General features: G+C 35.2%; 1 long non-coding RNA gene across 1 annotated transcript; it reads right to left on the bottom strand.

Annotated features, from left to right (window-relative positions):
- Positions 1-9,923: 9,923 nt before the first annotated feature.
- Positions 9,924-12,583, bottom strand: LOC118482232. The gene is made up of 2 exons (XR_004867847.1): positions 11,191-12,583; positions 9,924-11,088 (listed from the first exon to the last, which is right to left on the bottom strand). It is a non-coding gene; the product is annotated as an uncharacterized LOC118482232 (long non-coding RNA).
- Between the last annotated feature and the right edge of the window lie 452 nt (positions 12,584-13,035).

Below are 13,035 nucleotides of genomic sequence, written 5' to 3'. Positions count from 1 at the left end.
TCGCTTTTCCTTTGTCTAAAGGTTTACTAGTTTTAGGGGTTTTTGTAACTGACTTTTTCTTACGTATACGGCTTCCCCATACATAATTTTTCTTTGGCTTCCTTTTTGGTTTGGTCACTGGTGGAGTAGGGAGTTTTACAGGTTGATCCACATCAGCAAGATATCCCGTGAATTCATGAGAAACTTCTATGTTTACTGGGTACAGATTGAGGTTCTGAAAAGCTTCAGATATCTCGTTCATGCTGTGTAGCATATATGCAAAATGCCCAAAATATCAAGTTAAAACTTTGGAACAAAGTTTAACAAATAACATGGAAGTTTTATTGCACACTATTTGTACAAAATGCAGGAAAACACACTCAAATTGTATTTTACTAACTTTTATTTATTTACTTATTGGGAAGTACTGCTTGCTAGATTTAGGGCATCTAGAGATTTGCATGTTCAGCCACAGTGGCTAGCATATACAAATTTGCCCATTTTTCATCGAGTTTATCTTCCCAAGGTGATTTCTTAAGTAACTCCTGGGTTTCCTTTTTAATCTTCTTTTCTCGGATTTGTTCCTTACTTTTCTTAATAATCATACTCCTTTTTCTAGGAGATAATGGATATTCATAATTCGCTTTTTGCACAAATATTCCTTCTTCAGGAATTGTAGGGAGCTTTGAAAATTTAGTTTTGGACGAACTTCCTTCTTCGTAAATTGATCTATCTAGTTTAAGATAGATATCTTGCAACTTTTGTTTACCCATATTGTAACTAACAAATAATCAATTAAAAGCACATAATCACATAATCACATAATAGTAATCAGGAAAATTAAGTATTGTTTGAATACTTAATTAGCTTAACTCAGTGGCTCTGATACCACCTTGTTTCTGTCACGGCCCCCGACCCGGTTTTACCTGTTTCCGGAGCCGCGGGACAGAAACCCCGTGATATTTGTTTAATTGAGTTTAGCAACGGAAATGTTTGAATATTAGGATCGTTGTAAAGCTAAATATTTTTCCCGATTATTTTTATTTTACAATTCGGGATAAAACCCCGATAATTTAAAATACATAAGTTTAGTGATAAAACATCTTTATTTATTTATTATTGAGCCACTACTTTAAGCTTGAAATGCTGCTAAGCACTTGTTCCTGATTTACAGCAGATCACCTGAAACATGTTTGAAAAAGATTTTGTCAGCGGGGAAATACTGAGTGAATTATTCATTTTATTGAAAACGACACATTTGTTATAATTTACAGTATTAAGAGTTTTTACATATGTTTATTATCAACCAACATTTCAAGAATAGGTATTTGTCACAGACCAGCTCTGTGACTGTGGTTATATCACCATTGGCTGTCCCAATGAGTGACGTATATCACTTACTTTTAGGCTCGCCCACCTAATGTGATTAAAACAATAGTAATACTGTGCACAATACCCCACATACCGGCTGTAATTTGGTGATTACATAAACTTAATCACTGTAATTATAACTTTGAAAAATGATTTGGAGTATTGTAAAACAGTTAATAAAAAGGGAATGACTCACATTGCAGATTTAGTACTGACAGAATATGATTTTATCCTTGTTAACCTAATTTCACAATAAAGCATACAAAACAGGATTAGTAATCAATACAGCAGTTACGATAACTCCCGAGATCAATTTCTCACAATGAATGACCAAGTGTAATACTTCAACTCATTTATCAAAATGACAAACGACAAAGTATAGTACTTCAACTCATTTATCGAATTATCGACAAACGACAAAGTACAATGCTTCAACTCATTTATCGGATTATCGACAAACGACAAAGCATAGCCCAAATGTGGGCGGCACTTAGACATTCTTTGGATATATTGATCCCGGAAACTGAATCGTAATAGCGATCGAGTAATTACCCTGTTCTGCGGCAGTGATTCGATATTAGTGTGTGTTTGGTAGTAATTTAAGCATAGCTCAACGTATATTGTGAGTTTTTTCGTCGAAGTGAGCAATCTGATTTAATCCCAGACCCCCCTATTTATACCCAAATTTGGTACCTCCCGCGAGTCGCGGGAGGTGTCCCTGATTCTGTCGCGACACGCCTGGGGTAGCAATCTACCCTAGGGTAGCCTTGTGTCCCCTCTAGGCTTGCTGAGTTGATTTCGTGTTACTTCGAAATTTTTACAACGTTTTCTGTAGATAATTATAACTAGGGTTTACCCCCCCTTAGTTTTAGGGGCCCTGATCCTGATTCCAATTGTTTTGAAAATTTTAGGGTTAGTGCCAAATCATTCGGGTGTCTTAATTAGGGTTTCCTTATTGACTAATTATCATTCTAATTATTAATTTTAATGAGAGTTGTTACAAATATGCAAGGAAGAAAAGGAACAAGCATTTGCAGTTGATAAAAATATAGAACATGAGAAGTTTAGGGAAGATCACATTAATGCCTACTATGAAGAACTTGATCAAGACTTGATCATGAATCTAGAACGAAAGAATAAAGTCATAAATAGTATTGCATTTAATTGATTTGATCACTGCATAAAGTTTGTTGTTTTATCGGAAGATGTAGAACTTGTATACGAATTTAAGTGTGAATTGAGAAACAAGTTTGAAAAAAATGATATATTGGTTCTTGAATAGCTATTTTATGTTTCTCGAAAAAGCAACCATCCCACCAATTACTGAGTAAGATTGATTTGTTAGATATATATTTAGTTGTTAAACGAGAAGGGGGACATAGGCGAGTACACGAGCAAAATCTATAGGCGTTAATTACGAAGGATATAGGCTTAGATTGTGGAGAAGGGTATGGCATGAGGGTCGTTTATGAAGAATTTCTTAATGTGTTGGTGTATAATTACATCAAACGCAAAACTATAGTTCCATGTCAGAATCTAGTAGACACAAGTGCAGGTATGTAGACTACAGGAGAGGAAGTCATGAATCCACACAACACATTGAAGCCAAAGCAATAGATGACTGGTTATGCATTATACGTCGGATCAGACCGGAGAGGCATGAACATGCTTATGAAGAGAAGGACGTTTGATTTCAAACAAGCTGTCAAGGCAATCTGTGAAGTAAATCAATCGATTCTGAATCATGCAAAGAAACAACCTCTCAACTACATTCCCCCTTAATTAAGTTTAAGGGAGTGTGTTAGACTTGTATAAACTTAATTACTTATATTTCGAATGTTGTATTATGTAATATGTATACTTAGGTTTGTAAGTATGTAACACTTAGGTTAATTAGATATATGTAGTATGCCAACAAGCCGTTGTAAGGTTTTTAACAAAACAGTTTTAAACAAAACAGTGTTAAACGGTTTTGGTACCAACCAACCTCACCCATAACCATTTTCATAACTGTCATATGTATATGTATATAAACCGCTTGTCGGATCTTGTTATATTAACTAAGGTATCGACATTGTTTCCCTATCGTTGTTGTTATCCTGTTCTCTTATCATTCTATTTGTGTGTGAGATCATTGTGTTCCGTAGCCAACAGTTACGCAGTTAGGCGAAAGGTTTCAGTAGAATAATTTGTGATTTGTTTTCTGTTGATGTAACACCACCTGTGTAGCGCAGTGCAATGTTGGTCTCAAAGCCGTCCACTAGAACTCTCAAAATATTTTAGACCCCTGGCGGCAAAAAGAATTGGGCACAAAATTGTGGTTAAGGGGAAATGAATTAAAAAAATAAAATCTTGGTGATAGAGTCAAGACTTGAACTTGAAACCTTTACATTATCTTGAGATGGTTTTTTCTACTCCACCACCAATACTTTTTTGCATAATAAATGGATGCGTGTATATATATATATATATATATATATATATATATATATATATATATATATATAGAGGGAGGTTCATTTGAGAAGAAAATTAAATTGAGAATAAAAAGAACAAAGGGTACAATTGTAAAACATTAAATAGTTTTTCTCTCATCTCATTTATTATTATTTTTGACTAATTAATTACTCATAAAGACTATCATCCTCCACACAAAATTTTTTGCCTAGACACATCAAAATTTATCCTATGCGTTTTTAAAATTTATCCTACACATACTGAAATTTATCCTACACAACTGTAATTCATCCTACACACCTCATAATTTATCCTACACTTTAAAATATTTTTTTTCTTCTTTGAAAAAATATTTTTTTTTGAAAATAAGTTACAATTTTAATTTAGTTAGCTATTAAAAAGGAAGACTAACAATTAATGATCTATCTAATTTTACCAATATACCCTTACATCCATATTAAATACAAAAATTAAATGAAGTAAAAGGAAGTATTCTTATTGGTTGAAGATTGTTCTTTTTTATTCTTACAAAAAATTTCTTCTCATTTGAACCCTCCACTATATATATATATATATATATATATATATATATATATATATATATATAAGGCCCAAGTTTTGCAGAGGGTTCAGGGGCATTGGTAAGAAAGTCGGGAACCAGAAGGTAATATTACCTCAGTGAGATGAAGGATAGAAGGCGAAAAATAAAATAATAGTAGATAGTACACAATATAATTCAAGAGTACAATGTAATCTTTAAAGACTTATAATTTTTGCTTACTTATTATGAATTCATTGTAATTTAATATTTACTTAACTAATGGAATATTTCTTTCATTTAAAAGTAACATTATTAAAGAATATAATTTACTTTAAGACCGCCCGTGTAACACACGTGTATTTAGACTAGTATATATATATATATATATATGAGAGGGTTATCTTGATAACGCTAAATATTGCGAGAACCGTGAGAATGAATGAAAAAAACAATCAAACCCAATTTTTTTAATATAAACCTCATTGTAATTAACATATAACATCAAAAAAAAGAATTTACAACATCAAATAATTCATTTCTCATTTCAAAATCACTCTTTTTAGATTTTTTACACATGTGTAAATATAACATATTTACACATGTGTAAATGGCAAACTTACAGATGTGTAAATTTTCTTTATTTACGAATTCACGTAAATTTAAATGTGTAAATTAAATTTCTAACATTGTATTCAAATAATATAATAATGATAAGTGTAGAAAAAAATTTTGAATTTGATTCGTTTTTGACCAAGTTCTTGCGGTTTTTTCATTTGTTCTCACGGTTCCCACAATATTTAGCGTTCTCATTTAAACCCTTCCCCTATAAATATATATATATATAGGGAGAAGATCATGCGAGAACCACCTCTTATTGCGAGAACCACGAGAACCAATGTGAACACAACCAAAAATGCTTAAAAATAGCTAAAAATCACACAATTTTTTTTAGTATTTTTTATATAAAAATCGCTACTTTTCGAAGCGAAAAAAAAAAGAAAATTAAAATTTAAAAAAAAAAAATTTTGCCAATAAAAGTAGCGATTTAAGCATAAAAAATATTAAAAAAAATATTTTTTTTTGGTTTTTTGGGGGTTTAGTTTTTAGCATTTTAGCTTGGGGGGTGGGGGGGGGGGTTTAGGTTTTTTTTTTTTGGGGGGGGGGGTGGGGGTTAGGGTTTTTTAGGTTTTTTTTAGTTATTTTAGGTTGTGTTCACATTGGTTCTCGCAATAAATGGAGTTCTCGCATGAGCCCCTCCTTATATATATATATAGGGGAGGGTTATCTTAAGAACGCTAAATATTCCGAGAACCGTGAGAACGAATGAAAAAACCAATCAAAACCAATTTTTTTTAATAAAAATCTCATTGTAATTTAGATACAACAACAAAAAAAGAATTTACAACATCAAATAATTCATTTCTCCTTTCAAATCAGTCTTTTTAGATTTTTTACACATGTGTAAATATAACAGATTTACACATGTGTAAACGGCAAACTTACACATGTGTAAATTTTCTTTATTTACGAATTCACGTAAATTTAAACGTGTAAATTAAATTTCTAACATTGTATTCGAACAATAATGATAAGTGTAAAAAGAAATTTTGAATTTGAATTGTTTTTTACCAAGTTCTCGTGGTTTTTTCATTCGTTCTCACGATTCTCGCGATATTTAGCGTTCTCATTTAAACCCTCCCCTATATATAGGGGGCTGCTAGAATTAGAACCACCCCGAGTTGTAAGAACTGCGAGAACCACACCATCCGGGTTGCCGTTTACCATGATTTTTTTTTTACAACTAGATGTGTGTATTATAAACACAGCCGTAAAAAAAAAATTTAAACGCCGCGGCCGAGGGGGTAGTTTTTTACACCACAAGTTTGGTGTTTTTATTTTTTTTTTCTTTTTTCTTTTTTTTACACCAAACTTGTGGTGTAAAAAACTACCCCCTTGGCCGTGGCGTTTAAATTTTTTTTTTTACGGCTGTGTTTATAATACACACATCTAGTTGTAAAAAAAAATCATGGTAAACGGCGACCCGGATGGTGTGGTTCTCGCGGTTCTTACAACTCGAGGTGGTTCTTATTTTAGCGCAATTCTCTCTCTCTCTCTCTCTCTCTCTCTATATATATATATATATATATATATATATATAAAGGATTATGTTCAATAGTGAACACTAGTGTATTTGCGAACTGAGCGAACTAATCCTGGCCATACACATGTGTAAATCAATGGCCAGGATTTAATGATAAAATACATTAGTGTATTTTACGATTTGATGATGAAATCCTAGCCATACACGTGTGTAAATCAATGGCCAGGATTTGTTCGCTCAGTTCGTAAATACAATACTGTTCACTCTAGAACCCCACCCTATAAATACATATCCAGCTTGATATATGACTCATATTATCCTATATTTTTGTTATTTTTTCGCCCTATTTAGATAGGTTTTTGTTGATTTGGTGCTCTTTTCCTTGGATGCGTCTCAGGAGACAGGAGCTCTACATAGTTTTTCTGGGACACTTAATTCTTTTTCATTAATAAAGTTTGTCGTGCTATCATACACTTATACAAAAATAGGTAACTATTAGACCATATATAGTCTATAGATGCTTGGTGTTTATAACATAGTCTTCCGTACAGAACATGTAAAAAGATCCAGAATTGTTGAAATATAAAATATATATGCTAGTGATTAAATAGATTTGAACGTTCAGCGAGATGAATGTGTGGTCTCGCAATAAAAGGGTGCATGTGAGAGTGGTTGTAACTTGTAACTTTATGTGTTCAAATAAGAAAAGTGAATTAAAGTTTGTGTGCTATACATCATTGTCGCTTTAAATGTTTGCGTAGGGGCCATGTATTTTAACATCACATAACTCGTGCTAATATACTTTCACTATTATCCTCAGTTTTGGTAAATACAGGAACAAAACCGACAATTTTTTTTGGCTGTTTTAAACATAGTATGCTTTTTAAGTACTGAATTATAATGATGAAGAGAGCGCGCAATAATATTTTTGGAATCGGGATTGAACGGAGACTGAGCTGGTGTTGGTTGACATGGTTATTCATGCAAGTTAAAGAAGTTTTAGACAGTTTGTTGACATGGTTATTCATGCAAGTTAATCGTGACAAACCCAAATTGTAGAGGATATAGACTGTTTGTGTCAATATGACCCCGAGAAAGGACCTCTAGATCTTGACGAGCTATGATGAAAATGTCTAAATCGATCTCTTATGCTTCCGTAAACTTTTATATGGATTAGAGGTTCATTTTCTGTTTACATAAATTATATAAGTGAATGTTGTACTAGATTTCATTAATTGGGTTATAAAAAGTGTGGTTTATATAAACCACATTGATATACTTCAAGTCCCTGTAATATCACTAAACATCATTCGCAAGTTAAGCGAGATAGAGATATATGTAGCTTGAAACATATAAATCTAATAAAACTAAATTAGAAAACTAAACCACCCTGGTCCAGCCCAAGTTGTATGAAGGACCGAGTTGTATGATTAGAAGATCTAAAAGGCTGGCCCAAGAATCTTGTTGTGGGGGAAAGATCCTGATTACCCATGAGTTAAGGGGCGTTTGGTTCCCAGGAATTCAATGGAATTTAAGTGAATTGGAATTTGAATTCCATCTCTTAAGATGTTTGGTTCACAAAAGTTGATGGAATTGGAAGCCCAATTCCAATCTGTATGTGTTTGGTTGACAGTGGAATTGGAATTAGACATGAATTCCTTCAAATTCCTTTAACTAAAGGAATTCAAAATCCTTTCTATATGTGAAGGAAATAAAGTAAATTCATTGGAATCTTCAACCGTTTCGACCCGTACCGTTTCGACCCATACTAGTTTTGACTCGAACCGTTTCGACCCATACCGTTTCGACGCGAACGGTTTCGACCCGTAACGTTTCGACGCGAACAGCTTCGACCCGTATTGTCTCGAATCGAACCATTTCGAGCCGTACCGTTTCGAATTGAACCGTTTCGTCGCGAACCGTTTTGACGCGTACCGCTTCGACCCGTACCGTTTCGAATCGAACCGTTTCGACGCGAACCGTTTCGACCCGTACCGTTCCGACCTGAACCGCTTCGAATCGAACCGTTTCGAAGCGAACCGTTTTGACAAGTACTGTTTCAAATTGAACCGTTTCGACGCGAACTGTTTCGACCCGTACCGTTTCAACCCAAATCGTTTTGACCCGAACTGGTGGTTATGGGTGCCGGGGTGATTGATTCCAATTTATTTGACAACCAAACACAACAAAAATGGAATTGAGATTCCAATTCCAACAATTTTCAATTCCAATTGGAATGTTTAAATTTCCAATCTTATTCCTTCAAATTCTAATTCCTATACGAATTCCAATTCCAATTTCAAATCATTCCGCAAACCAAACGCTCCCTTAAATTTAACAAGCGTATTGATATCAACCACGAAGAACACAAAACGATTAAACAATTTGTATGACACTTTTTTAATAATCAAGAAGAAATTACAATGAATGAATGAAAAATAGATAACCCTGGCACCCTTTTTATATGTAAACTACTTGGACCACATCTTACGTAATAGTGGGGTTGCTAACACTGATTCAGATTATGCCAGCGCCTTGGAACGCTTGCATGAATCTCTACCTGACTTTGATCTCGGCGGTTTCTCTAACAAGGACACCGCCCCCAAAAAAGCCACAGAAAACTTTGGCGAATGCCTTTTGTTGTCGAATCGCACAAAGTTTGGGAGAAGATTTCCATTTGTCCCCCCGCCAGAAAGCCGTCATTGAATGCCTACAGAGGCCTCACGCTCAGGATTTCTTAACTGTTATTCCTATTGAAGGCTTGGGTCAACGTATGTCAGCGGTGGAGTACCGGTCAATCCTTAAGTACCGTTTGATGATCCCTATGTTCCCGAATGATGAAACTTGCCCAGTCTGCTGTAAAGCATGCCTGGATAAATACGGGGAGCATGCATTACACTGTAGAGAGTTGCCGGGGTTTAAGTATCGTCATGACTTTGTGCGAGACGCGTTAATGGATATTCTCAGACGAGCAGGGATCTCAGCAAAGAAAAGGCACCGGTTAATTTTCTTACAGACCCGTCGGATCTCCACCCTACGCCCAGCTGACGTGCTAGTTTTTGGTTGGGATGGCGGGAAACATGCTTGTGTCGATCTCACAGGTGTATCCCCACTAGCCGGGTTCCGGGAAAATTGGTTTGTGGCGGGGCAAGCGGTACTGAAAGCAGAGTCAAAGAAGGTGGAAAAGCACGCGAAAGCTTGTGAGGATAATCAGCTTGCCTTTGTCCCCTTGCGTTTGACACGTTCGGCTCCTTGGCGCCAGATGCAGTTCGGTTCTTGTCTAGAGTTCAGCGTGTGGTCCACAACAACTTTTCGACCCCTCAGGGGCGAGGCTTTGTTTTTAGTAGATTAGGGTTTTCTATTCAGAAAGAGATGGCGGCGCAGTTCGTTGCTCGTCTACCCGCTATCCTTATGTAATTTGCCCTGATGCTTGGAATGAAATAAAATCTAGTTTTATTCTTAAAAAAAAAATAATAATTAAAATAGGAAACATAGTCCTACAAAATTTCTAATTAAAATTAAGACTCCAAAAATAAGGCAACTTATACTGTTAGTCCATAGACTTTAAATGATCTTCTCCTACCACCCCTTGAGATCAACTTAACCGCCCTAATATTGTCTCGTTCATTACCCCCTCTCGAAATTTGCTTTCTTTATTCCCAAAAGTGCATAAAACTTCATTAGCTTCTCTATAGGAAAATTCTTTGTGAACCTCTATATGCTTCATTTTGGTGTAAAACGTCGGATTCTCAGCCGATAATATGGAAGACACGTTGTCACCATACATAACCCTTTCATCCGCACCCTGGTTTAGCTCCTTTAACAATCAAACAAGCCACACACACTCTTGAGCAGCCATAGCCGCTGCACGATACTCAGCTTCGGTAGTCGAGAGTGACACCATAGGCTGTCTTTTCCTAACCATGTAACAACACTCGAACCAATCAAGAATACATAACGGGTAGTGTAGCGCCTAGTATCAGGATCTTTTGCATAATCGGCATCACAAAAATCCGATTAACTCCACTTTTGACTCCTTAAACTTAGCTCCATAGCTAGGAGTCATTTTCACGTAGTGTAGGACTAACCGAGCAGCCTTAAGGTGTGGTTTCCTTGAAGCTTAAACATATTTGCTTAAGACGCCAACGACATAAGCAATGTATGGTCGAGTTAAAGTTAAGTAAATGAGACTATCCATGATTCGTCTATACATAGTAACATCCTCTAAACCCCCATTCCGCAGTTCAAATTGACAAATTTTGTGCCATGGGTATATTTACCGGCTTGCAACTTTCCATTCCAAAACATCACCAATAAATCAAGACATGTCGGTTTTGATGAAGTATGAATCCACCCGTCTCATACACAAGTTCTAAACTTAGGTAGTGTTCAATCTTCCTAAGTCCTTCATGAAAAGCGAGTACATAAATTTGGTTTACGCTTCACCACATAAACCAAGTCACCAGTGATAATCAAATCATCCACATACACAAGAATAACGACGGTCCTATCTCACTCGACTCGAACAAAACACTAGTATCGACTAGTATAGGACCTTACCATTATGCTCTAGAAATTCACCAATCTTCTCAAACCAAACTCTTGATGACTAATTCAACCCATAGATCGCCTTCTTTAACTGAAAAACATAATTAGATAAATAACGACTTACAAAATCTCATGGCTGAAACATATAAATTAATTACTAGATCCAATCACCATACAGAAACGCATTACTAACCTCCATGTACCATAAATCCAAAACCTTACTTGCAGCAACTGCGAGGATGGAAAGCATCATTATGGTACCTTTATAAAAAAAACCCTTGCACCTAACAGGACCATGTACCTTTCGACTGATCCATATGCCGATTTTTATATCAAAAATCTACTTACACGGAATAGGTTTAGTATCAGTTGGCTTTGCAATTAGACTCCATGTGTCATTCTGTGCCAACTCTGGCTTTGCAATTAGACTCCATGTGTCATTTTGTACAATTTTTGTTCCAAAGCATCTTTCCACTCAAGCAAACACTTAAATGAACTAGTTAGTTAGAGTAAGTAGGGTATGGTATCCACGAGAAGTATGTAGTCATTGTTATACGTTTTGTTTGAAGATTTAATTTAAAACTTAAATTAAAATAACTTTTGTTCTTTATTGATTAACTAAAACTAATGCCCAGGGAATTATAGCCTAGTTGCATTTTGGGGTGGAATAAGACTTATGACCATTAAGTCATGAGTTCGATTCTCACAAGGAGGTTTTCTCAGATTTACTAGGTTTCCTCCTGAATTGGTGTATAAGTATTATTGTCTACATTACAAGAAAGTTGAGCAATAGCGGCGACACCAATAGCGGCGACAGGCCATATGTCGCCGCTAGTGGTCGATCCGTAACCCGGTGTCCCACTTTAGCGGCACCCCATTTTCTTGTAGTGCTAGTGGAGATGGATATGATTGGGTGGTTCCGTTGGTGACACGATAATACTCCAGTAGTCCGTCAGTGATCCAAATTTACCGTTCAAAAAAAAAAAAAAAAACTAAAACTAATGAAAACTTAAATTGAGTTGTAAACAATATGGTTCAATCTCTGGGTTTCAGGTTGTGAAGCAGATCGAATAAACTAGTTTGTATCAATTGGAAATCAAATGGACATGATTCGTTATGTTACTTGTTTCGATAGATAATTAAAAGATAATATATTTGGTTGCAATGAACTACAATAGAAAACCAAAATATTGATGTAACTGATTAGTAATCTGCTTAATTACCAATTCTGGTTGTAAAAAAACATAATCGAATTTAATGGATAAAGGTAAAAAACAATGACAACTTAGAATTTAATCAAATTGTTGTTAAAGAAAACCAAATATCTGACGAAAACGAGTTTATGTTTATAATCCTAGAACGGTTTAATTCATTAAAGTAAACACAAAGATTCGACTAACTGAATTATTAGAACAAAATCTAAATCAAAAGTAAGTATGAACATGTTGAATTGAACTACTAACACTAACCCTACACCCAGAGGTGATAAAAAGAGAATTAACCGCACATGCTTGTCACGTTCAAAACCAGAAACCTCAAAAGCTTTGTTGTGTTGTGCTCTCTTAATTTGTGTGCAAGCAGCAAGGCTACTGCCTTCAATCCCAAAACTGCTGACCAAATCCAATATTGCCGACATATATTTCTTTTCTTTTGCACAAGAGTAAACTACCATTTTGGTCCTTGTGGTTTGGGCATTTTTGCCATTTTAGTCTAAATCTTAAACTTTTTAAATCTGGGTTCCTGTGGTTTCGTTTTTGTTATCATTTTAGTCCAAAACTCAAAAAACCCCTTATTTGACTGTTGAAAGTTGTTTATTTTGTCTTCTTGTTCAGGGGCAAATTCGTCATTCTATGAGTATTATAACATATAAAAATAAAAAAAACCTCAAAACACATCTCTCTCTCTCTCTTTAAACTCTCTGCACACTCTCTCTCTAAACATACCTCAACTCTGACTCTCTCTCTCTTCTCTCTCTCTATAACACCACCCGATAATTGGCCACCACTTCATCTTCAACCTTAAACCACCATAACCAAAC

This window comes from Helianthus annuus, chromosome 9, assembly GCF_002127325.2.
Source record: "Helianthus annuus cultivar XRQ/B chromosome 9, HanXRQr2.0-SUNRISE, whole genome shotgun sequence".
Lineage (NCBI taxonomy): Eukaryota > Viridiplantae > Streptophyta > Magnoliopsida > Asterales > Asteraceae > Helianthus > Helianthus annuus.
Note: the sequence above shows the minus strand (reverse complement) of the source record. Positions and strands in the feature narration are given on the sequence as shown.